The following is a 25,263-nucleotide window of genomic DNA, read 5'->3' on the forward strand; positions in this document are numbered from 1 at the left end:
AGGGGTCCCCGGTATTTTTCACAACAGCACCGGGCTCCACTAGCTGGAGAAATAATGCCACAGCCGGGGGAAACTTTTATACCGGTCCCTGCGGCCGTGGCATTAAATCCCCAACTAGTCACCCCTGGCTGGGGTACCCTGGAGGAGTGGGGACCCCTTAAATCAAGGGGAACCCACTCCAGCCACCCAAGGGCCAGGGGTGAAGCCCGAGGCTGTCCCCCCCCCATCCAAGGACGGCGGATGGGAGGCTGATAGCCAAGTCACAAAATAAAGAATATTGTTTTTTTGTAGCAGAACTACAAGTCCCAGCAAGCCTCCCCCGCAAGCTGGTACTTGGAGAACCACAAGTACCAGCATGCGGCGGGGGGAAACAGGCCCGCTGGTACCTGTAGTTCTACTGCAAAAAAAATACCCAAATAAAAACAGTACACACACACCGTGATAGTAAAACTTTATTACATACATGCACACCGACACACACATACTTATCTATGTTGACACGAAGTGTCGGTTCTCTTTACCAGTTGAATCCACGAGTTACCTGTAGTGATGAGCGGGTTCGGTTCCTTGGGATCCAAACCCCCCCGAACTTCACCCACTTTACACGGTTCCAAGGCAGCCTTTTCCCGCCTTGCTCGTTTAACCCGAGCGCGCCCGAACGTCATCATCCCGCTGTTGGATTCTCGCGAGATTCGTATTCTATATAAGGAGCCGCGCGTCGCTGGCATTTTCACTCGTGCTTTGGAGATGATAGCGAGAGGACGTGGCTGCGTTCTCTCAGTTTCTGTGTTCAATGTGCTGCAAATATATGCTCAGTGTGCTGCAAATATCTGTGCTCAGTGTGCTGAAAATATCTACGTTCTCTGCCTGAAAAACGCACCATATCTGTGCTGCATTGTAGTATATAGTAGGAGGACAGTGCAGAATGTTGCTGTGACCACCAGTATATATATAGCAGAACGGTACAGTAGTGCACTGCTCTACCTCTGTGTCGTCAAGTATACTATGCATCCATACCTGTGCTGCATTTTAGTTGTGCGCAGGATATAGTAGGAGGGGACAGTGCAGAATGTTGCTGTGACCACCAGTATATATATATATATATAGCAGTACGGTACAGTAGTCCACTGCTCTACCTCTGTGTCGTCAAGTATACTATGCATCCATACCTGTGCTGCATTTTAGTTGTGCGCAGTATATAGTAGGAGGAGACAGTGCAGAATGTTGCTGTGACCACCAGTATATATATAGCAGTACGGTACAGTAGTCCACTGCTCTACCTCTGTGTCATCAAGTATACTATGCATCCATACCTGTGCTGCATTTTAGTTGTGCGCAGTATATAGTAGGAGGGGACAGTGCAGAGAGTTGCTGTGACCACCAGTATATATATAGCAGTACGGTACAGTAGTCCACTGCTCTACCTCTGTGTCGTCAAGTATACTATGCATCCATACCTGTGCTGCATTTTAGTTGTGCGCAGTATATAGTAGGAGGGGACAGTGCAGAATGTTGCTGTGACCACCAGTATAAATATAGCAGTACGGTACAGTAGTCCATTGCTCTACCTCTGTGTCGTCAAGTATACTACAAAAGTTCAGTAAAATTACCCAAAAATCAAAATTAAAAGCGTCTGATGAGAAGCGTAAACTTGGCAATATGCCATTTACGACACGGAGTGGCAAGGTACGGCTGAGGCCCTGGCCTATATTCATGGCTAGTGGTTCAGATTCACATGAGGATGGAAGCACTCATCCTCTCACTAGAAAACTGCAGTGCCACTCCTAGATGGGCCAGGTGTTTGTGTCGGCCACTTGGGTCGCTTAGCTTAGTCACACAGCTACCTCATTGCACCACTTTTTTTCTTTGCATCATGTGCTGTTTGGGAACTATTTTTTAAATTGGCCATCCTGTCTGACACTGCAGTGCCACTCCTAGATGGGCCAGGTGTTTGTGTCGGCCACTTGGGTCGCTTAGCTTAGTCACACAGCTACCTCATTGCACCTCTTTTTTTCTTTGCATCATGTGCTGTTTGGGGACTATTTTTTTGAAGTGCCATCCTGTCTGACACTACAGTGCCACTCCTAGATGGGCCAGGTGTTTGTGTCGGCCACTTGGGTCGCTTAGCTTAGCCATCCAGCGACCTCGGTGCAAATTTTAGGACTAAAAATAATATTGTGAGGGGTGAGGTGTTCAGAATAGACTGGAATGAGTGGAAATTATGGTTATTGAGGTTATACGAGGATCAAAATGACCCCCAAATTCTATGATTTAAGCTGTTTTTGAGGGTTTTTTGTAAAAAAACACCCGAATCCAAAACACACCCGAATCCGACAAAAAATTTTCAGGGAGGTTTTGCCCAAACGCGTCCAAATCATAAACACGGCCGTTTAACCGAATCCAAAACCAAAACCCGAAAAATTTCCGGCGCATATCACTAGTTACCTGTAAATAAAATTATACTCACAAAAATCCTGTGTAGATCTGTCCTCTTCTTGTTTGTAATCCACGTACTTGGCAAATAATAAAACGCAAAACCCGATCCACACACTGAAAGGGATCCCATGTTTACACATGGGACCCCTTTCCCCGACTGCTGAGACCCCTGCGTGACTCCTGTCAAAGAGGGTCCCTTGAGCCAATCAGGGAGCGCCACGTCGTGGCACTCTCCTGATTGGCTGTGCGTGTCTGAGCTGTCAGGCGGCGCACTCGAGATACAATGTAGCACATAGGCACCCCATTGTATCCATTGGTGGGAACTTTGCATCAGCAGTTGAGGTTACTCGCTGTCAACCGCTGACCGCACAGTTCGCACCATTGAATATAATGGAGCGGCTTTGTGCTATGCGCCGCCTGACAGGTCAGACGCGCACAGCCAATCAGGAGAGTGCCACAACGTGGCGCTCCCTGATTGGCTCAAGGGACCCTCTTTGACAGATGTCATGGGGGGTCCCGGCATTCGGGGAAAAGGGTCCCATGTGTAAACATGGGACCCCTTTCAGTGCGTGGATCGGGTTTTGCGTTTTATTATTTTGCCAAGTACGTGGATTACAAAACAAGAAGAGGACAGATCTACACAGGATTTTTGTGAGTATAATTTAATTTACAGGTAACTTGTGGATTCTACTGGTGAAGAGGACCGACACTTCGTGTCAACATAAGTAAATATGTGTGTGTCGGTGTGAATGTATGTAATAAAGTTTTACTATCACGGTGTGTGTGTACTGTTTTTATTTGGGTATATTTTTGCAGTAGAACTACAGGTACCAGCAGGCACGTTTTCCCCCCGCATGCTGGTACTTGTGGTTCTCCAAGTACCAGCTTGCAGGGGAGGCTTGCTGGGACTTGTAGTTCTGCTACAAAAAACAATATTCTTTATTTTGTCACTTGGCTATCAGCCTCCCATCCGCCGCCCTTTGATGGGGGGGGGGGGGGGGGCAGCCTCGGGCTTCACCCCTGGCCCTTGGGTGGCTGGAGGGGGGGACCTCTTGATTTAAGGGGTCCCCGCTCCTCCAGGGTACCCCGGCCATGGGTGACTAGTTGGGGATTTAATGCCACAGGGACCGGTATATAAGTGTCCCCCCGGCTGTGGCATTATCTCTCTAGCAAGTGGAGCCCAGTGCTGGTGTGAAAAATATGAGGGACCCCTACGTCTTTTGTCCCCCATATTTTTTGCACCAGCACTGGACGCAGAGCCCGGTGCTGGTTGTTAAAATACGGGGGATCCCCTGTCATTCCCCCCCCCCATATTTTTACAACCAGGACCGGCTCAAAGAGCCCGAGGCTGGTTATGCTTAGGAGGGGGGACCCCACACATTTTTTTTCAGGGTTTTAACCTATTCCCACTGAAAAACATGCTCTGATCGTTCCATATTATTTTAGTCAATAAAAAAAATATATTCTTTTAAAAAATATATTAAATAATACTTGTGGCTCCTAATAGACAAACCAAGTAGATAATCCCTTCTAATATAAATAGATATGTTAATAGCAACACAAAAAAAACCACCAAAAAAACATGTTTTTAAAAAATGTTATTAGATCCCACCAGCAAAATGAGGCGGACTGAAATTGACGAAATGACTGTCGAAAAGCACTGTTGTCAAATCGACATTCCTAAACTGAATATACTTTTGTCGAAAAGCTGCATTTTTACCATTGCAGACATGTCGAATTTGACAACTGTCGAATTGCAAAAAGTCGAATCTGAAACGGACGTTTTTTTGTCGAAAAGTACTGTATTGCTTTGTCGAATCATTTTTTTTGTGTCGAAAACACCCCGTTTTTTGACATTTGCGGCAATTCGACTGCAATTGCATATGGCCCTTATTGACACAATCATACGCAAAATGTCAGATTGTCCCAATTTATCACAGGTGTATGGGCCCCTATACTCAGGCTGGTTGTCGGATATGGACCCAGTGGTGCTGAGAGAGGGGGGGAGAAGGGTACAAATTACCCATGCCCAGGTCTGATGGAGGGGCCCAGTGAGGGTCCAGCAGGGGCCCGGGCCCCCTCCTCATTACCTGGATCGTTGCTGTGTGCTGGGCGGCAGTGTGGCCATGGTGGAGCTTAAAATACAATTTTTTTTCTTCAGTATTTTTTTCTAAGGGTACATGACCACACCTTCTGTGAATAGGCAACGCCCCTTTAAAAGTACCTGGGCCCAGCCAGGCTCTCGACTGCCTGTATGGACCCCCAGGTACAGGAAGCCCGATGATGAAGGCCCTGCACCCGTCATGCCTTCAAAATGGGGGAGACTCAAAATGGGGTGCTCCTGGAAATGTGGGTGTGCGTGACCTCAAAAGGAATTCTGTATACACGAGCCACTCCTTTATTTTCATCATGCTGGCAAGAGTCTGCAGGGACATGTGTGGTGTGTAGGAAATAAAAATGCAGACTCGCAGAATAGGGAGACCATAATGCAGCACCTAGCAGATACACAGTACAACATAACACAAAACCAAACAGCAAAGTCCAACATAACATGACACCGAGCAGCAAAGTCCAGATTAATCAGTAGAGTCCAAAGCTGTAACTTTGGAAGCAGATTTGTCAGGAAAGGAAGGAACTAGAAATCAACGAGGTAGACAACATAGGAGGGCAAGGTTAAAACAAGATACAAATAAAATAGCCCCTGTAAGGCCCTGCAAAGTTGCTTCTGCCCCTAGGAAGACAGCCAGCCTGTGAGTAAGGAGTGCAGGAGCTTTCTATCCTGCCCTGCCAGATGTGGCCATTTTTGCAATTGTTCCCAAACAAAGGGGAGGAAGGTGTCTGGCAAAAGCTGAAGGGGGACCACCGATGTCCAGGCAAGGTAGAGTGGCCCTGGAGTAGGGAAGCAGCCAGACAGTGGGCTGGAGGGGGACTGCCAATGTTCGGGCAAGGCGGAGTTACACTAGATCAGAGAAACAACTGATCAGTGGGCTGGAGTGGGACCGCTGATTTTCAGGAAAGGTTTGAAACGTCGTACAGCAAATTTGCTTCTTGTCATTATTTTGGCTGCCAAGTGGTTGTGAGTGCCGTACCTTTGCTCTCATATATATATATATATATATATATATATATATATATATACATATACATATACATATATACACATATCTAGCACTGTATCTGACCCACACTTATAGGCGGATCCAGGGGGGAAGGCACTCGGGCCGTGCCCCTCTGTCATTTATGACTTCTTTTTTCAAAAAGAGAACAGCAGCAGCACTACTGCTATTTCCGTCAGTCAGATTTGATAAAAGAGCCGGCAGGTACTAGGACCCACCGCTGCTCTAACAGCAAGTCCATGTGGTAACCAAGCAGCCTCCCCTTGCTCACACTGCAACCTACTGTACCTCCCCCACTGACAGCCAGCCAGAGTCCAGCCCAGGTGCGTAGTTCAAATGCCAGCATCTAGTAAGACTGTTACTTATGACGGCGCAGAAGGCTTCATTAGCCCTCACTGCACCACACAGTTTCCCAGCACTTCCTCCTCCACTTCCTTTACCACCATGCTAGGTGCAGTCAAACTCAGCCTCAGCTTTGAGAAGGCGGCCCGTGTGATTGTGACAGGGCTGTCCTGCAGATGTCTTATGCTGCTTGTTGGAAATCCAGCTGGCTGCTTCTGCTAATCAAAAATGGGCAGTTCATCTCCTGCAGTCTGAGTCTCACTGCAGTGCCCAATACAAGGTATGCTGCACCTGCCACCACCAACTAAAAACTATAATAATTATATTGTGCTGGGGTGCCTTCCAGGCTCCCATAACTAATGGAACAGGTGACCAATATTTCAAGGCCCAATCAGCTTTTTCATCAGGGTGAAACATTGGCAATAAACCTGGATGCGCTCCTACAGCCAATCATTACCTGATGGCATATTCTGTGAGGCCACGCCCCCTGTGATACTACACCCCTTATCTGGGAGCAAGTGTGCCTTAGGTGCATGTAAATATAACTATTACCGTTTCCCCTATCATGGTGTCCCCCTTTCATTTTCTTCTGGATCCGCCCCTGCCCACACTGGTTTTTTCTTTGCTGTTTGTTAGCTACTACTACTTTAGAACAATGATATTCCACATATGATTCTTAATAAATGTCTGTGTTGTCTTGTTTTCTATTGAAAGTACAGTACTTGCGAGATGGTTTGATGGTTATTGCTAATACATTACTAATTTACAAAATATTTTTTAAACAGAAATACTGTAACTGCCATGTATTTGCGCTGCTGCTCTGTTGCTTACTGTAGTTTAGCCAGGCACAGCCACCAGCCTTTGGCCTATGTTGGTGGAAAACAATCTGAGCTGTGAGATGGTCAAAATTGACTGAAAATGACTGTAAAATAATCTTATTGAGGTAAATAATACTGTAGGAATAAAAAAAAAAAAAAGTCCAAGTTATGTGATTTTAACAGTTTTTATAAATTTTTGGAAAAAATAAAGATCCAAAACCAAAATACGTGAGGGTGGTTTTGGCAAAACCAAAACCGAATCCAAAACACAAAGTTAATACAGATCCAAAACCAAACACAGGAGTCAGCGCACAATTTATTAAACCCCCTGTTAGTAAGGGCCCGTTTATAATAGACACAATACAATATCAGAGGGCGCTTGTTTAACTAGCCTACTAGGGTCTATTTACTAAGCTCTGTATGCAGATAAAGTGGACGGAGATAAAGTACCAGTCAATCAGCTCCTAACTGGGATTTTTCAAACACAGCCTGTAACATGGCAGTTAGGAGCTGATTGGCTGGAACTTTATCTCCATCCACTTTATCTCCATCCAAGGCTTAGTAAATAGACCCCGGCTTTAATTGCCCTGATTCTCAGTATTCTACCACACAGAAAAATGCCTTTTCCGCTACAATAAAATATTTTATAAACTTAACATGTATTTATGCACAAGAAAAACAATACAGGTTGAGTCTCCCTTATCCAAAATGCTTGGGACCAGAGGTATTTTGGATATCGGATTTTTCCGTATTTTGGAATAATTGCATACCATAATGAGATATTATGGTGATGGGACCTGAATCTAAGCACACAATTCATTTATGTTTCATATACACCTTATACACACAGCCTGAAGGTCATTTAATACAATATTTTTAATAACTTTGTGTATTAAACAAAGTTTGTGTACATTGAGACATCAAAAAACAAAGGTTTCACTATCTCACTCTCACTCAAAAAAGTCCGTATTTCGGAATATATGGATATGGGATACTCAACCTGTATAATCATAAAAAACTGTACATCCACACCCAACATAATACAGTCAAGGGAATAGTCACAATTTTTCTGTTTCCAATTTGTGCTTTTAAAAGGTGTTATACCGCAGACAGGTGCTTTTCGGTTAGTGGCTTGGATGTAATATTCACAACCCTATGTGTTTCATCACAAGGACTTCATCAGGCATAAATCAGCAGTAGAAGAAGAAACATTCACATTACAAATTTTACAGAATGCTTAAACAGCTTTTCACAGGATGATGAATGTTCAATGATTGGCAAATCAATGCACTGGTATTAATTCAAATCCTAATGATCAATCTAGTGGAATAATCCACTACAGATGTGCTAAATTAGGAACTCACAACAAGGAGCTAACTTTCACGTGTTTCCTCCAAAGGCAATGAAACATTCTGTAAAACTCAGAATATTTATACTTTAGCTATAGCTACCATGTGTTTGTATACAGCAGTTGTGCTACAATGTGTAAAATACTTTAGCTATAGCTACCACGTGTTTGTATACAGCAGCTGTGTAACTACCATCTGTAGTAGAAAGACGCACACTGCATGCTTCTGTGATCTGCTGCTGCATTCAAAGACACAGAGGGGGTCATTCCGAGTTGATTGTTAGCTGCCGTTGTTCGCAGCGTAACGATCAGGCTAAAAATTGGCATTTCTGCGCATGCGTACGGGGCGCAGTGCTCATGCGCGACGTACTTTCACAAAAAACTATGCAGTTTCACACAAGGCCGAGCGACTCTTTTCAGTCGCTCTGTTGATCGGTGAGTGATTGACAGGAATGGGGCGTTTCTGGGAGGTACATGACCATTTTCCGGGAGTGTGCAAAAAAACGCAGGCGTGTCAGGTAAAAACGCAGGCGTGCCTGGGGAAACAGGGGAGTGGCTGGCCGAAAGCAGGGCGTGTTTGTGACGTCAAACCAGGAACCAAACAGTCTGAAGTGATCGCAAGGAAGGAGTAGGTCTGCAGCTACTCAGAAACTGCTTGAAAAAATGTCAGCACTATTCTGCTAACCTTTCGTTCGCAATTGTGCTAAGCTAAGATACACTCCCAGAGGGTGGCGGCTTAGCGTTTGCACTGTTGTTAAAAGAAACTATCGAGCGATCAACTCGGAATGAGGGCCAGTATTGGATCATCTGGGTGAACATCTGTCATCTGAGTAAGCCTAAGGTTATTTAGGATGACTGGGAAATCAACGCTGAAGAAGTTTACAGGAGCTGCGTACAAGGACACAGTCACTTGCTTCAGTATGCCCTGAACACCCCTATGTTTTGCAACACTGCCTGTTGCTGCCCTGTTGTTGTCCACAAAATGCTGCAGCTTGTCAGTCATGCTGCAGCATTTGGAGCAGTGTAAGCCATGTCGCAGTAGCTTCTGCGCATATGCAAATCCAAAAACATTGGAGATGTGCGTAAAACTGGTTTATGTACGTCTCTGAATCAGGCTATATAAGCAATTTAGTTGTAGCATACAGATGTTTCTCTTTTATGACTTTAGTTGTCAGAGTTCGCAGAAAAAACCTCACATCTGGCATTTAGCTTATAACTGAAGCTGCACCTGGATCTATTCCTCTGTACTGAAGGGAAAGTAGAAGCAGTTGTAATAAGAGGACAGTTTTGGGTCTATGGTCAAAAGAAATACAGTGTCTATTTAGACACTCAATTGGTTGACACCACATGGTCGACATGCATTAGGTCGACATTGTTAAAAGGACACCATGGTTATTAGGTTGACAGGTACAAAAGGTCGACATGTTCAAATGGTCGACGTGCATATGGTTGACATTAGTTTTTTTTATTTATATTTTTAAACTTTTTCATACTTTACCATCCACGTGGACTACATATCAGAGGAGTAGCCTGTGCCAAGCGCAGTGGTAGCAGAGCCCGTAGCATGGCGAGCGCAAGTGGTGCACTAAGTGAGGGTCCACAAGCTCAGACAGCAAAAATGACACCAAGAAGAGAAAAATAAAATACAATTTTGTGTCGACCATTTTCTGTGTCGACCGTTTCACGAGTTGACCTTTTTGTACCTGTTGACCTTTTTCAGTGGCGACCTTTCATTGTCGATCATATGATGTAGACCTGATGATTGAAGACCTTCTTTCTGTACAGCTATTGAACCGTTACCCAGATGCACATACGAGTAACAGGGCAATCCTGCATGGACTGTTGGCCTGGCTGTTGTGACTGTTGCAATCTGCATTGCAGGTCAAAACTAAGGAGGCCTGGAGTAGTATGGTAGTATAGATTCACCAGTGGCTGGTTGGGAACCAGATTATCAAAAAAAGGAATAAATTAGCCTAGTTATTAAGCCGTGAACTTTCACATAGACAATTCGGATAATTATTGTATTTCTCGGAAATCTAAGGAAAAAAGCTAAGAGCAGCTTTGATCATATTTATGGTAGAGATGAGCGGGTTCGGTACTCAGAGAACCGAACCCTACCGAACTTAACTACCCGAGCTCGAATCCGAGTCCGGCTCGGGTTTTCCTGCCTGACTCGGAAACCAGAACGAGGCAAAACGTCATCATCCCACTGTCGGATTCTCGCGGGGTTTGGATACCATATAAGGAGCCGCGCATCGAAGCCTTTTTCACTCCTGTCCTGGAGAGTGTAATGAGAGGACGTGTCTCCGTCCTCAGTGTCTGTGCGGGTGGGAAAGTTGGGTGGCGATTATTATAGTGCTGTCTTGTGCTGCTCAGTGTAGTATCTTAGCTGCATCAGTCAGTCCAGAGACCAGTCACAGTGGTGGTGTCCTCTGCTGCCATATGTCCAGTGCTGCTGTATAAGTCCCTTACAGTGTTGCTGTGTTGTCCTCCATTAGACCAATGGTAGTGTCCTGTGCATCAGGCAGTCCAGCGGCCAGTCACAGTAGTGGTGTTCTCTGCTGCCATATGTCCAGTGCTGGTGTATGATAAGTCCCTTACAGTGTTGCTGTGTTGTCCTGCATCAGACCAGTGGTAGTGTCCTGTGCATCAGTCAGTCCAGTGACCAGTCACAGTGGTGGTATCCTCTGCTGCCATATGTCCAGTGTAGCTGTATAATAAGTCCCTTACAGTGTTGCTGTGTTGTCCTCCATTAGACCAGTGGTAGTGTCCTGTGCATCAGTCAGTCCAGTGACCAGTCACAGTGGTGGTGTCCTCTGCTGCCATATGTCCAGTGCTGCTGTATAATAAGTCCCTGACAGTGTCGCTGTGTTGTCCTGCATCAGACCAGTGGTAGTGTCCTGTGCATCAGTCAGTCCAGTGACCAGTCACAGTGGTGGTGTCCTCTGCTGCCATACATGTGTCCAGTGCTGCTGTATAATAAGTCCCTTACAGAGTAGACCAGTGGTAGTGTCCTGTGCTGTATATTATTTACTCCAAATAAAGGGGTTATTAACATGTAATCCAAATATAATTTTTACAGGGTTTGCCCTGTGTGGTGTAGGGGTACGCTCGCCTGTGCTGCATATTATTATAATAGCTCCAAATAAAAGGGTTATTATTATCCAAATTAATTTTACAGGCTTTGCCATGTGTGTGTGTGTGTGTGGTTTAGGGGTACGCTCTTCTGTGCCACCAATATTGTGCGTGTATTACATCTGGGCAAATTCCAGCACGTCCCATGTTGTTTGTGCCGCACACTTGTGTCGCTTAGCTTAGTCATACAGCTACCTCATTGCACCTCTTTTACTTCTTTGCATGATGTGCTGTTTGGGGCCTAGTTTTTTTAAGTGCCATCCTGTCTGCAGCTGCAGTGCCACTCCTAGATGGGCCAGGTGTTTGTGCCGCACATTTCTGTCGCTTAGCTTAGTCATACAGCTACCTCATTGCACCTCTTTTTCTTCTTTGCATGATGTGCTATTTGAGGCCTATTTTTTAAATCTGCCATCCTGTCTACCACTGCAGTGCCACTCCTAGATGGGCCAGGTGTTGTGCCGCACACTTGTGTCGCTTAGCTTAGTCAAACAGCCACCTTGGGGGGGCAACCTTTTGACCTAAAAACAATATTGTGAGGTGTGAGGTATTCAGAATAGACTGGAAATGAGTGTAAATTAATGTTATTGAGGTTAATAATACCGTAGGATCAAAATTACCCCCACATTCTGTAATTTTAGCTATTTTTATGTTTTTTCAAAAATCACCAGATCCAAAACCAAAATACGAAAGGGTGGTTTTGGCAAAAACACGAGGATGGAACCAGAACAAAACACAAAACACAAGAAGTGCCCGCCACAAATCTCTAATTCATGGTTTCCTGCTGCTTAATTACCTAATCCTTATTCAGCTCTTTTATAATTGAAACAAATGCTTTTATATGCATTGCACTTATGAGTGACTTTATTGTACATGACATTTTATATTTTCATTTTTCCTCTTTGTTATTCTCACAGACCGAGTGAGAGAAAAATGTCAATGAGTAATTTAGCTCGGCCACAATGTTAATGTTTCTTATGCTCCAAAACTAAAAGAAACAGATGGAGTAACATTCTCTGTTGTCAGGAGAAGTAATCGCTGCACAGTTTCAAGCACTGAATTGGAGCAACACTTCTGCTTGGGCTGTGTCCCAAATACAAAGTAAAGCTTGACTGGGTCAGTATTACCTAGTCTTGCAAGTAGTCCATGAATAATTACCCACATGGCATAAATGTTCCTTTCACTAATATTTATGGAATATTGTTTATGAATAGATAAATTCTTTCTTTGGCATAGACTCAATTCACTACCAATCCATTTAGCAGCTATGAAACCACTTTCCTTTGTATTCTACTTTATAGTTCTGTAAATACATTGAATCAAACAAAGAACGATTGCCAACCAATGTTATTTAATTGTTGGGGGAACACCTTGTTGTGAAAATAGACATTAAACAGGACAGCTTCTTATTTTACTAATGTGAAGTAGTCCTATTTATTTAGTCATCAAGTTTTATTTTTAGCAGTCAATGTTGATACAATAGTAATGCATATGAGAGAGATGCTGGGGAAATCAACATGACCCACCTCATACCAACTTTTATATATAAATCCACATGAAGCTGGCACTCCCTGGCTGCAATAATCCAAATACGTCCGGTGCCTTCCTATGTCAGACCATAGGCACTGGCACAAATAAGTATAGCGGCACAGGCGGCTTCACAAAGAATTTACAATAAGCCCCCTCGCATATCAATGTTTCAGAACATATATTCGTCGTTCTTTCATCATTATTGTATCATAAACATTAGGATACCCCACACGGAAGCAGGCAGCACTCAAAGTCTTCTTGAAAGATTAACTTTATTTCTACATTTCAGGGGTCACAGGGAAAGGGCTGTGACCCCTCAAACGTAGAAATAAAGTTCATCTTTTAAGAAGACTCCGAGTGCTGCCTGCTTCCTTTTCTGGTATCCTGTTATTACATTACTATTGAGGAAGGCAACACAGCAACAGATCCTTGGATTATGGTGTGAATGCAGAATTCTTCTGTTTTACTATATATATATATATTGTAGACAGTACAGTGCAAAAGTTTTAGACAAGTGTGGAAAAAATGCTGCAAAGTAAGAATGCTTTCAAAATTTTAAGTGTTAATAGTTTATTTGTATTCATTAAAACAGTATAAATTCTTCTAGATACACTTCCACACAGTTTTTGAAGGAACAGGGAGGTTGTTCCAAATATCTTGGAGAACTAACGACAGATCTTCTGTGGATGTAGGCTTGCTCAAATCTTACTGTCTCTTCATGTAATCCCAGACAGACTTGATGATGTTGAGATCAGGGCTCTGTGGGGGCCATATCATCCCTTCCAGGACTCCTTGTTCTTCTTTACGCTATAGATAGTTCTTAATGACATTGGCTGTATGTTTGGGGTTATTGTCCTGCTGCAGAATAAATTTGGAGCCAATTAGATACCTCCCTGATCGTATTGCATGAAGGATGAGTACCTGCCTGTATTTATTAGCAAATAGGACACCGTTAATCCTGACCAAATCCCTAACTCAGTGGTTTTTAATTTATGCCGCCCTAGAGCTTCAGAATTTTTTTCACGGCACCCCTAGGCCAAAAGTTTTAGTGAGAAATTTAGAAAGAAATATTAAACTAAGTAAATTTGTTTTAAATGTCACCCTTTGGTTGAATTGTGTTGTGAGGGACAAGACTACCTTCTATTTATCCACATATTTTACGATTGACAGCCACCAGGACTGCTTTGTCCTATTACATGGACTATAAATAACTTAAAATTTTCCTGGACCACCAATCCAAAGCACCCCTGCAATTGCCACAAGACACCCCAGGGTGCAACAGCACACAGTTTGGGAACCACTGGCTTAGGACCAAGTTGCCTGGACAGTGACAATATGGGTTAAAGTGTGTCTCCGAATTAAATTTAGCCAAAGTAATGCTTAAATTATTGAAATAGTTTTAGTCTAAGAACATGCGCATATACAGTAATTTATGACTTTCACTTCCACTTTAAGAAGTTTCAAATAGAAGGGAAAAAAAATTAAAATAGGTTCCACTGAACATTTCCCTAATTGCTATTTACCACAAGTCTAAACCAGTGGTTTCGCCTTAAATGTTTCTAGCCCCACTCCAACCACACCACACAGTATGATTAATTGACTGTTGTCTTACCTCTTCATAGACTATAAGTTCAGCTTATGTAAGTTTACAAATACAGTGCAGAATTACATTCCACAAGCAAAGCAAAAGCACAACTCGAAGATTGAATCATCACGTTATGATCGTCATTTATTTATATTACACCACAAAACTGTGCAGTGCCATATACAGCACAGTGCACAGACAGGATTCGGTATGGAATGCCAGTAGTCGGGATGCTGGCATTCAGAATACCAACCGCGGCATTTCTGACGATCAGAATACCGATATGGGAAGACAAGTATACTTACCTTCCCCACATGGCAACTTATCCCTTACTCTACCTCTTCTTAGCCTAAACCTAACCCCTCCTGCACCCTGCAGCCTAATCCTAACCCTCAGTGGTGGTGCCTGAATTTAACCACCCTTCCTGCAGCCTAAACCTAACCCTTCCCCCACAGCCTAACCCTCAGGGGATGGGGTTGCCTAACCCTAAACTCCCTCCATTCAGCCAAACATAACCCCATCTCCCCATGCTGAAGCCTAAGTCTAACATCCCCCCACACACGGCTTACATCTCCAGAGTACCGGCACTTGGTCGTTCTGGGCCCCGGCGGTCGGGATTCCGGTGCCGGGCAGGTGATCCTATTCAGGATGTTGGTGTCAGCATTCTGAGTAGTGTTGGGATCCCAGCAATTATATTTCAACTGCCAGGATCCCGACTGCCGTGATCTTGGCCGGATCCCCATAGACACGGAGGCAAAATATAACCGGATCAACATAGATATAGAGGCAAAAAATAAAGAAATGCAAAAAGGAGATTTATGGTAAGAACTAACCGTTGTTAAATCTCTTTCTGAGAGGTACACTGGGTTCCACAGGGATAACATTGGGGTGTAGAGTAGGATCTTGATCCGAGGCACCAACAGGCTAAAGCTTTGACTGTTCCCAAGATGCTCAGCGACGCCTTCTCTATAACGCCGCCTCCGTGCACAGGAGCTCCGTTTCGTTAACCAGTCCAATGCAGTAGCAGGCAAAAGAGACGACAACCGTTAGTAGCCACGTACACCACATTCTCACAACAGGAGAAGGTATCAGTGGCTAATGCCATACAAACCCAATGAAGCTAAATGCGTCAGGGTGGGTGCCCTGCGGAACCCAGTGTACCTCGCAGAAAGAGTTTTAATAACGGTAAGTTCTTACCATAAATCTCCTTTTCTGCAGCGGGATACATGGGGTTTCACAGGGATAACATCGGGGATGTCTTAAAGCAATTCCTCATGAAAGGGGACGCACTGTAACGGGCACAAGAACCCGTCGTCCAAAGGAAGCATCCTGGGAGGCGGAAGTATCGAAGGCATAGAACCTTATGAACATGTTCACTGAGGACCACGTAGCCGCCTTGCACAAATATTCAAGGGTCGCACCACGGCGGGCTGCCCAAGAATGTCCAACAGACCAAGTAGAATGGGCTTTGATGGTAGCAGGAGCTGGAAGGCCAGCCTGTACATAAGCATGTGCAATCACCATTCTAATCCATCTGGCCAGGGTCTGCTTATTCGCAGGCCAGCCACGTTTGTGAAAACCAAAAAAGGACAAAGAGAGAATCAGACTTCCGAATGGAAGCTGTCCTCTTCACATAAATACAGAGAGCCCGTACCACATCCAAAGACTGCTCTATGGATGACAATTCAGGAGAGATAAATGCCGGAACCACAATCTCTTGGTTAAGGTGGAGAGAAAACACAACCTTAGGTAGATAACCAGGGCGTGTCCGAAGAACCGCCCAGTCACGGAGAAAAATCAGAAAGGGAGACCGACAGGATAAGGCACCCAAATCTAAAACCCATCTAGCAAAGGCAATAGCAAGCAGAAATAAAACCTTAAGAGTAAGCCACTTAAGGTACGCAGACTCAAGAGGTTCAAACGAAGACTCTTGCAAGTCCTCCAGAACCACTGACAAATCCCAAGGAGCCACAGACGGGACAAAGTGAGGTTTAATCCGCAACACACCCTGAGTGAATGTATGAACATCAGGCAGAGTCGCAATTTTTCTCTGAAACCAAACCAACAAGGCAGAAATATGAACCTTGAGGGAGGCCAGGCGAAGGCCCAAGTCCAGGCCCATTTGCAGAAAGGCTAAAAGCTTGGCCGTACTAAACTTGTAAGCGTCATGATTGTTAGCTGTGCACCAAGCAAAGTAAGAATTCCAGACCCTATGATAAATCCGAGCAGAAGCCGTTTTCCGAGCCTTCAACATTGTTTGAATGACCGCCTCAGAAAATCCTTTGGCCCTCAGAACTGAAACTTCAAGAGCCACATAGTCAAAGCCAGCCGGGCCAAATCCTGATATACACAAGGGCCCTGATCTAGGAGATCACAAGGGCCCTGATCTAGGATATACACAAGGGCCCTGATCTAGGTTGCGGAAGTAGAAGAGGACGCTCTATCGAGAGACCCTGCAGGTCTGAGAACCGCTGCCGTCTGGGCCACGCTGGAGCGACCAGAAGCAGGATTCCTCCTTCTTGCTTGAACTTCCTTATCACCCTGGGCAGAAGTGACACCGGAGGGAACACGTACGGCAGCCGAAAGTTCCATGGAATTGCCAGTGCGTCCACGAACGCTGCTTGAGGATCCCTTGTCCTTGCTCCGAAGACCGGAACCTTGTGATTGTGTCGAGACGCCATCTGGTCCACGTCTGGTAGGCCCCATTTGTCCACTAGGAGTTGAAATACTTCTGGATAGAGGCTCCACTCTCTGGCGTGCACATCCTGACGACTGAGGAAGTCCGCTTCCCAGTTGAGGACTCCTGGAATGAACACCGCCGATATGGCGGGTAGATGGCGTTCTGCCCACTGAAGAATCCTTGACACTTCCATCATTGCCATGCGGCTTCGAGTGCCACCTTGATGATTTATGTACGCCACCATGGTGGTGTTGTCCGACTGTACTTGAACAGGCCTGTTCTGTATCAGATGTTGGGCCAGGTTCAGAGCATTGAACACTGCCGGGCAATTCCAGAATGTTTATTGGGAGGAGAGACTCCTCCTTGGTCCACTGACCCTTAAGGGAGTGTTGCTCCAACACCGCGCCCCAATCCCTTATACTGGCATCCGTCATCAGAAGGACCCAGTTGGAGATCCAGAAGGGACGACCCCTGCTCAATCGTTGGTCCTGGAGCCACCAGTTCAGTGACAGACGAACCTCCGGAGACAATGAGATCATGTGAGACCTGATCCGGTGAGGCAGGCCATCCCACTTGGCAAGAATCAGCTTCTGCAGAGGGCGGGAATGAAATTGAGCGTACTCCACCATGTCGAAAGCCGACACCATGAGGCCTAGTACTTGCATCGCCGAGTGAATCGACACTCGCGGACGAACGAGGAAGCATCGAATTCTGTCCTGAAGGTTCAGGACCTTCTCCTGAGACAAGAACAATCACTGGTTGTGAGTGTCCAACAATGCTTCCAGGTGCACCATGCTCTGAGTAGGGACCAAGGAGGATTTCTTCCAGTTAATGAGCCACCCGTGGGCTTGCAGAAACTGGACTGTCAGATCCAGATGACGGAGTAGAATTTCTGGGGAATTCGCCAGGATCAGCAAGTCGTCCAGATACGGCAAGATCGTGACACCCTGACGGCGGAGTAAAGCTATCATTACCGCCATGACCTTCGTAAAGACTCGCGGAGCTGTGGTCAAACCGAAAGGTAAAGCTCAAAATTGATAATGGAGGTTGCCAATAGCAAACCGCAAGTACTGCTGATGTGACATGGCAATAGGAATATGGAGATAAACATCCTATATGTCCAGAGAGACCATATAGTCCCCAGGCTCCAAAGCCATAACAATAGAGCAAAGAGTTTCCATCCGAAACTTGGAGCTTCTCACCAATTTGTTCAATGACTTGAGGTTGAGAATGGGCAGGGAGGAACCATTCGGTTTCGGGACGAGTAACAGCGGTGAATAGTACCCCTGTCCTCTCTGAGCCAGAGGCACCGGTACTACCACTCCTGTGTCAAGTAGGGATTGTACCACCAAACGAAGAGTTTTTGCCTTCACCTGATCCGAAGGGATGTCTGTCAGGCAAAATCGATGAGGGGGACAATTCTTGAAGGATATGGCGTATCCGTGAGTGACGACTTCCCGTACACAGGCGTATGAAGTGGTCTTCAACCATTCCTGGGTAAACCTTAGAAGTCGGCCTCCCACCCTGGGATCCCCCAGGGGGAAGCCCGCCCCATCATGCAGCAGGCTTGTCTGATTTGGAAGCAGGCTGACGGGCAGCCTAGGCATGTTTAGGTTTGGGCTTAGTTGTTTTGGAAGTGTGAGCCTGTTTCGAGTACGCCTGTCCCTTTGCTTTACCTGGAGGACAAAAGGAACGAAAGGAAGTACTCAACCTTTGGGACCAAAGGAGCAGTACTTGGTAGACACGCTGTCTTAGCAGAAGCTAAGTCAGCCACAATCTTGTTGAGATCCTCAACAAAAAAATGTCTCCCTTAAAAGGGAGCACCTCCACGGTTTTCTTAGAGTCCAGATCCACAGACCAGGACCACGACCAGAGAATCCGGTGAGCCAAAATGGATGCAGTAGAAGCCTTGGCCGTCAGAATACCGGCATCAGAGGCTGCCTTCTTAATGTAATGAGATGCTGTGACAATGGGGGTCATTCCGAGTTGATCACTATCTGCCATTGTTCGCAGCGCAGCGATCAGGTTAAAAAATCTGCATTTCTGAGCATGCGTATGCACTGCAATGCGCAGGCGTGTCGGACGGGTACAATGAGCATCGTGGGTTTGCACAGAGTGTAACAAACACTCCAGTCGCATGGTCGAACACAGGAAGATTGACATTAAATGGGCGTTTCTAGGTGTCATCTGACCATTTTCAGGGAGTGCTTAGAAAAACGCAGGTGTGGCTGGGTGGGAGTGTGACGTCAAAAGCCGCCCCTCCGTCGTTAGAATCAACGCACACGAAGAGTAACTACGGGGCTGGTCTTGTTTTGCACAAAAAGATTTTGCAGGTGCTCTGCTGTACAAGCGTTCGCACTTCTGCAAAGCGAAAATACACTCCCCAGTGGGCGGCGACAATGCGTTTGCACGGCTGCTAAAAATTACTAGCAAGCGATCAACTCGGAATGACCCCCAATACATGAGAGGCATTGTCTAGCATTATCAGAAAAATTGGACGGCAGCTCCGCTTCCACCTCCTGAGCCCACGCTTCAATAGCTTCTGCAGCCCAAGCAGCTGCAATAGTGGGTCAATGCACAGCTCCTGCGAGGGTGTAAATAGCTTTTAAGCAACCCTCCACACGCTTATCCATCTGTTCTTTTAGAGAGGTGATGGTAGTTACAGGCAGAGCAGAGGACACCACAAGCCGCGCCACTTGCGAATCCAACGGCGGTGGTGTTTCCCAATTCTTACTTAGCTCCCCAGCAAGGGAATAGCGATCCAGCATCTTCTTGTGAGGTGTGAATTTATTTTCTGGATTTTCCCAGGATTCCTGACGTATGTCAACTAAGTGGTCAGAATGAGGCAAAACTTGTTTAATAACCTTCTGACCTTTAAACCTATCCGGTTTCTTAGAGGTAACAACAGGTTCTGGGTCATCTTCAATTTGAAGAATCAGCCTGATAGCCTCCAATAAGTCAGGAACATAGAAACATAGAAACATAAAATTTGACGGCAGGTAAGAACAACTTGGCCCATCTAGTCTGCCCCCTTTTTTATGCTTTAGGTAATTTCAACCCTTTTTGAACTTTAATTTCTAACATCCACCTGCGAAACAGATTCCCCATCAGAAGCATCTGGGTCAGTGTCTGAGGGGTCAGTATATACGCCATCTTCATAAGACGAAGTGTCTGGATCATGGGTGGATTGTGAGGAAGTAAGGGCCCGCTTATAGGATCCCTTGGTCTTAGGTGGGCAAGGGTTAGGTTTTTGTTTGTTCAGCAAATTATTCAATTGCTGTAACTGAGTGGACAGGAGATCTGCCCATGGCGGAGTAACCGCAGGGACAATATGTGGCTGTACCGGCACCTGAGGTCCCATAGGGGGCGTAAGTCTAGTTACCAGCGTACTCAGTAGGGAGGAAAAAGTAGCCCAAGGTGGGTCATTATGAACCCCTGTTGCTATGGCCCTACTGGGGGGCAGGGAACCCCAGAATCTGAACCCTCTGCTGCTATGTTTTCCTCCAATATGTCTGCAGCGTCACCACCACGCAGTGTGGAATCAGCCGCAGAACCACCTCTGGAAGCTGACATGATATGAAAGCGAGAACCACGGGCAACACAGTACAATATCAGCAGTATAATACCTAAACAAGAACCCCCTGTGATAGCACAAACAGATGATTCAAGAGGTATGTCGTGACTGAAAATCAATCATACCTATATCAAATAACCCTGACGCACCTAGCCGCCCTCAGGGTACATAATATATGGATAGCAATCTGAGGGAGATACACAGAATAGAAATCACGCAGCAGCTATATGCACACACACATAGTCACATGTACAATGCAGAAATTATGACAAGCAATAAAACTGCACTGGACTAGCAATACTAAGTAAAGCTATACAGATCAATAGATATATCAATGCAATAGATATATCAATGGGTACTTGTACTACATAACCCTGAAGTAATGCACTATTTCTTAACTAACACTGTCAACAGACATGTAGAATACTCAAGTGTCCTGTAAAATGCACAGCGCTGACATGCAGGCGGCTTTACAGAGGAGGCTTTGCCCAAACAGTCCCAGGATCAGCTCAGCATGCGGTAATGGCGCCCAAACGCTGACAGGGAGTGAGGGAGAGAGAGATGCAGCTCCAGGGTGGGAACATTTACTTTAAATGGCGCCCTCGGTCTGGGGGAGGGGAAACAGGTCAGAGTCTTAGCCCCTTGCTGGGCTTCACCACCGGGTACTGTGGGCCATATATAAAAAATTTTTAGTAAAAATGACCTGTGCCCCTGCCCTGGTGGTCTAGTGGGGTCCCTGTACTACCACAGTGTCCACGCCAGCGCACGCGGCCCGCCTCCCACCGGCCGCGCCGGATCGCAATGTGTTAAATGTAAAATACTATAGATACATTAGTTCAATCACTTTACTTCCAGGTTCAGGGCCCAGCCTTGCTACTGTGCATGTGTGGTCATGCGGCTGTTGATGTGTGAGCAGATCACTCTCAGAAACTTTTTAATAACATTGCTCATAGGTTAACCGTTACAATGACTAACGCCATCTGAAGGTAAATTTGCCATTTGTACTGCCCCCATAGAACCCTATGGTAGCTGTTTTGTGGTCATAAAAAGGAAATCTGCTGCGGTCCTCTGTACATACATAGTGGGGATGCTTACACTGTATTTGCAAGACCTTGATGGGCTCACATATTCCTCATATATCTGTACATGTCAAATACTGGCAGATATTTTACTAAATAGTCATCTCTATTAATTTCCCCTAAAAGTATAGAAAAATACAAGTAATCATTAAAAATTAATTGTTGGGCTACAGTACGCTTTATTTATTTTTTTGTTTTCTTTTATATAAATTTTTTTTGGAAATACCAATGGTCCTGTTTAGAGTTATTAATATACTAATCTAGCAGGTTCAATTTTGCACTTTGGTTAAAACATCTTGTTTCTACCAAAGTGCAATTGGGACTTGGGAGCTTGGTAGTTGGGTTCTTACAGAATTAAATCTTGGTGTGTAAAAATGAAGCTTCTTAGTATTTGTGTTCTTCATGCAAAAGGTTGAAATTGTGTCCCAAACATATGTATTTATTAGAGATGTGCGGCTGGCACTTTTCGGGTTGTGTTTTGGTTTTGCTTTTGGTTCTGGCTTGGTTTTGCCAAAACCACCCTTTCGTGTTTTGGTTTTGGATCTGATGATTTTTGAAAAAAACATAAAAACGGCTAAAATCACAGAATTTGGGGGTAATTTTGATCCTACGGTATACTAACCTCAATAACACTCATTTCCAGTCATTTCCAGTCTATTCTGAACACCTCACAATATTGTTTTTAGGCCAAAAGGTTGCACCGAGGTTGCTGGATGACTAAGCTAAGCGACACAAGTGTGCGACACAAACACCTGGCCCATCTAGGAGTGGCACTGCAGTGTCAGACAGGATGGCACTTTTCAAAAACTAGTCCCCAAACAGCACCTCATGCAAAGATGCCGAAGAGGTGCAATGAGGTAGCTGTATGGCTAAGCCAAGCAACACAAACGTCCAAAACACTGGAATTAAATGGCAAAATCACTGGAATTATATGTCCAAATCACTGGAATTATATGTCCAAATCACTGGAATTATACGTCCAAATCACTGGAATTATACGTCCAAATCACTGGAATTATACGTCCAAATCACTGGAATTATACGTCCAAATCACTGGAATTAAATGGCAGTACCACTGGACATATACGGAAGTGTCAGACAGGATGGCACTGTCAAAAAATAGTCCCCTAACAGCACATGATGATAAGAAGAAAAAAAGTTGCAAGATGGAATTGTCCTTGGGCCCTCCCACCCACCCTTATGTTGTATAAACAAAACAGGCACACTTTAACAAACCAATCATTTTAGCGACAGGGTCTGCCACACAACTGTGGCTGAAATGACTGGTTGGTTTGGGCCCCCACCAAAAAAAGAAGCAATCTCTCCTTGCACAAATTGGCTCTACAGAGGCAAGATGTCGACCTCATCCCATCCTCCTATTCCTCACCCCTTTCACTATGTACATCCTCCTCCTCACAGAGTATAAATTTGTCCCCACTGAAATCCACCATCACAGGTCCCTCTGTACTTTCTGGAGGCAATAGCTGGTAAAGGTCTTCCTGGAGGAATATATAATTCATTTTGAATAACATCATCTTCTCCACATTTTGTGGAAGTAACCTCCTACGCCGATCGCTGACAAGGTTACCGGCTGCACTAAACACTCTTTTGGAGTACACACTGGAGAGCGGGCAACTTAGGTAAAATAAAGCCAGTTTGTGCAAAGGCATCCAAATTGCCTCTTTCCTGCCAGTATACATACAGACTGTCTGACATGCCTACTTGGATGCTGTCACACTATAATCCTCCACCATTCTTTCAATGGTGACAGAATCATATGCAGTGACAGTAGACATGTCAGTAATCGTTGGCAGGTCCTTCAGTCCGGACCAGATATCAGCTTTCGCTACTGACTGCCCTGCATTACCGCCAGCAGGTGGGCTAGGAAATCTTATCCTTTTCCTCGCAGCACCAGTGGCAGGAGAATTTGAAGGAGGAACTTTTGACGGGTCAAGTTCTGCTTGAGTTGACAATTTACTCACCAGCAGGTGTTTGAACCTCTGCAGACTTGTGTCTGCCGGAAAGAGAGATACAATGTAGGCTTTAAACCTAGGATCGAGCACGGTGGCCAAAATGTAGTGCTCTGGTTTCAACAGATTGACCACCCTTGAATCCTGGCAAAGCGAATGAAGGGCTCCATTCACAAGTCCCACATACTTTGCTGAATCACTCCGTCTTAGCTCCTCCTTCAATTTCTCCAGCTGCTTCTGCAGGGGAATGACCTGATTCAAGCTGGCAGTGTCTGAACTGACTTCACGTGTGGCAAGTTCAAAGGGTTGGAGAACCTTGCAAAAGACGGAAATCATTCTCCACTGCGTTTGAGTCAGGTGCATTCCCCCTCCTTTGCCTATATCGTAGGACGTAGGTGGATGTATAGGCTTGAATGGCCTTTTGCTGCTCCTCCATCCTCTGAAGCATATAGAGTGTTAAATTCCACCTCGTTACCACCTCTTGCTTCAGTTGATGGCAGGGCAGGTTCAGGAGTGTTTGCTGGTGCTCCAGTCTTCGGCATGCGGTTGCAGAATGTTGAAAGTGGCCTGCAATTTTTCAGGCCACCAACAGCATCACCTGTACACCCCTGTCATTTTTCAAAAAATTCTGCACCACTAAATTGTATATGCAAAACATGGGATGTGCTGAAATTTGCTCAGATGTAATGCACGCACAATATTGGTGGCGTTGTACGATATCACAAATCCCCAGGAGAGTCTAATTGGGGTAAGCCATTCTGCGATGATGTTCCTCAGTTTCCGTAAGAGGTTGTCAGCTGTGTGCCTCTTATGGAAAGCTGTGATACATAGCGTAGCCTGCATAGGAACGAGTTGGCATTTGTAAGATGCTGCTACTGTTGGCACTGCTGTTGGCTTGCAGGAGCTTGGGTACAAGAGGAAGAAAGAGGAAGAAGGGATTTAGGTGTCAGTGGACTGCTTTTGCTCTTACCCAAAGTTTCACAACTTGACACTGACTGATTATGAATGCGCAGCAGGTGACGTATAAGGGAGGATGTTCCTAGGTGGTTAACATCCTTACCCCACTTATTATAGATTGACAGAGGCAACACATGGCTTGAAACCTGTTGTCCAGATTTGTGGAGAAATAATTTGTTACCGAAGATGTGGCTTTTTTGGTATTTTGCCCAGGCATCACAGTGGGCTTCTTCATCCCATGGACAAGAGGTGTCTCCCCCGTTGCCTGACTTAAACAAACCACATCACCATCAGAATCCTCATCGTCAACTTCCTCCTCAGCGCCAGTAACACCCATATCCTCATCCTGGTGTACTTCAACAGTGACATCTTTAATTTAAATATCAGGGACTGGACTGTGGGTGCTCCTTCCAGCATTGGCAGGGGCCATGCAAATGGTGGAAGGAGCCACCTCTTCCCGTCCAGTGTTGGGAAGGTCAGGCATCGCAACCGCCGACACACTTGGACTCTCATTGGGGATTTGTAATACCATCTCAGAATGCACAGTTCTTTTCTGTTATTTTTGCAGCTTAACTCTTTTAATTTTCCTAGCGGGAGGATGAGGGCTTCCATCGTCATGTGAAGCTGAACCACTAGTCATGAACATAGGCCAGGGCCTCAGCCGTTCCTTGCCACTCCGTGTCGTAAATGGCATAT

The 25,263-nt window shown here is 45.3% G+C and overlaps 1 protein-coding gene across 1 annotated transcript in view; it reads left to right on the forward strand.

Moving 5' to 3' along the window:
- LOC134934617 (solute carrier family 23 member 1-like) overlaps positions 1 to 25,263 on the forward strand; it is a 319,416-nt gene that overhangs the window by 254,945 nt on the left and 39,208 nt on the right. The gene's annotated exons all lie outside the window — the stretch shown is intronic.

Source organism: Pseudophryne corroboree, chromosome 6 (genome assembly GCF_028390025.1).
Source record: "Pseudophryne corroboree isolate aPseCor3 chromosome 6, aPseCor3.hap2, whole genome shotgun sequence".
NCBI classification, from domain to species: domain Eukaryota; kingdom Metazoa; phylum Chordata; class Amphibia; order Anura; family Myobatrachidae; genus Pseudophryne; species Pseudophryne corroboree.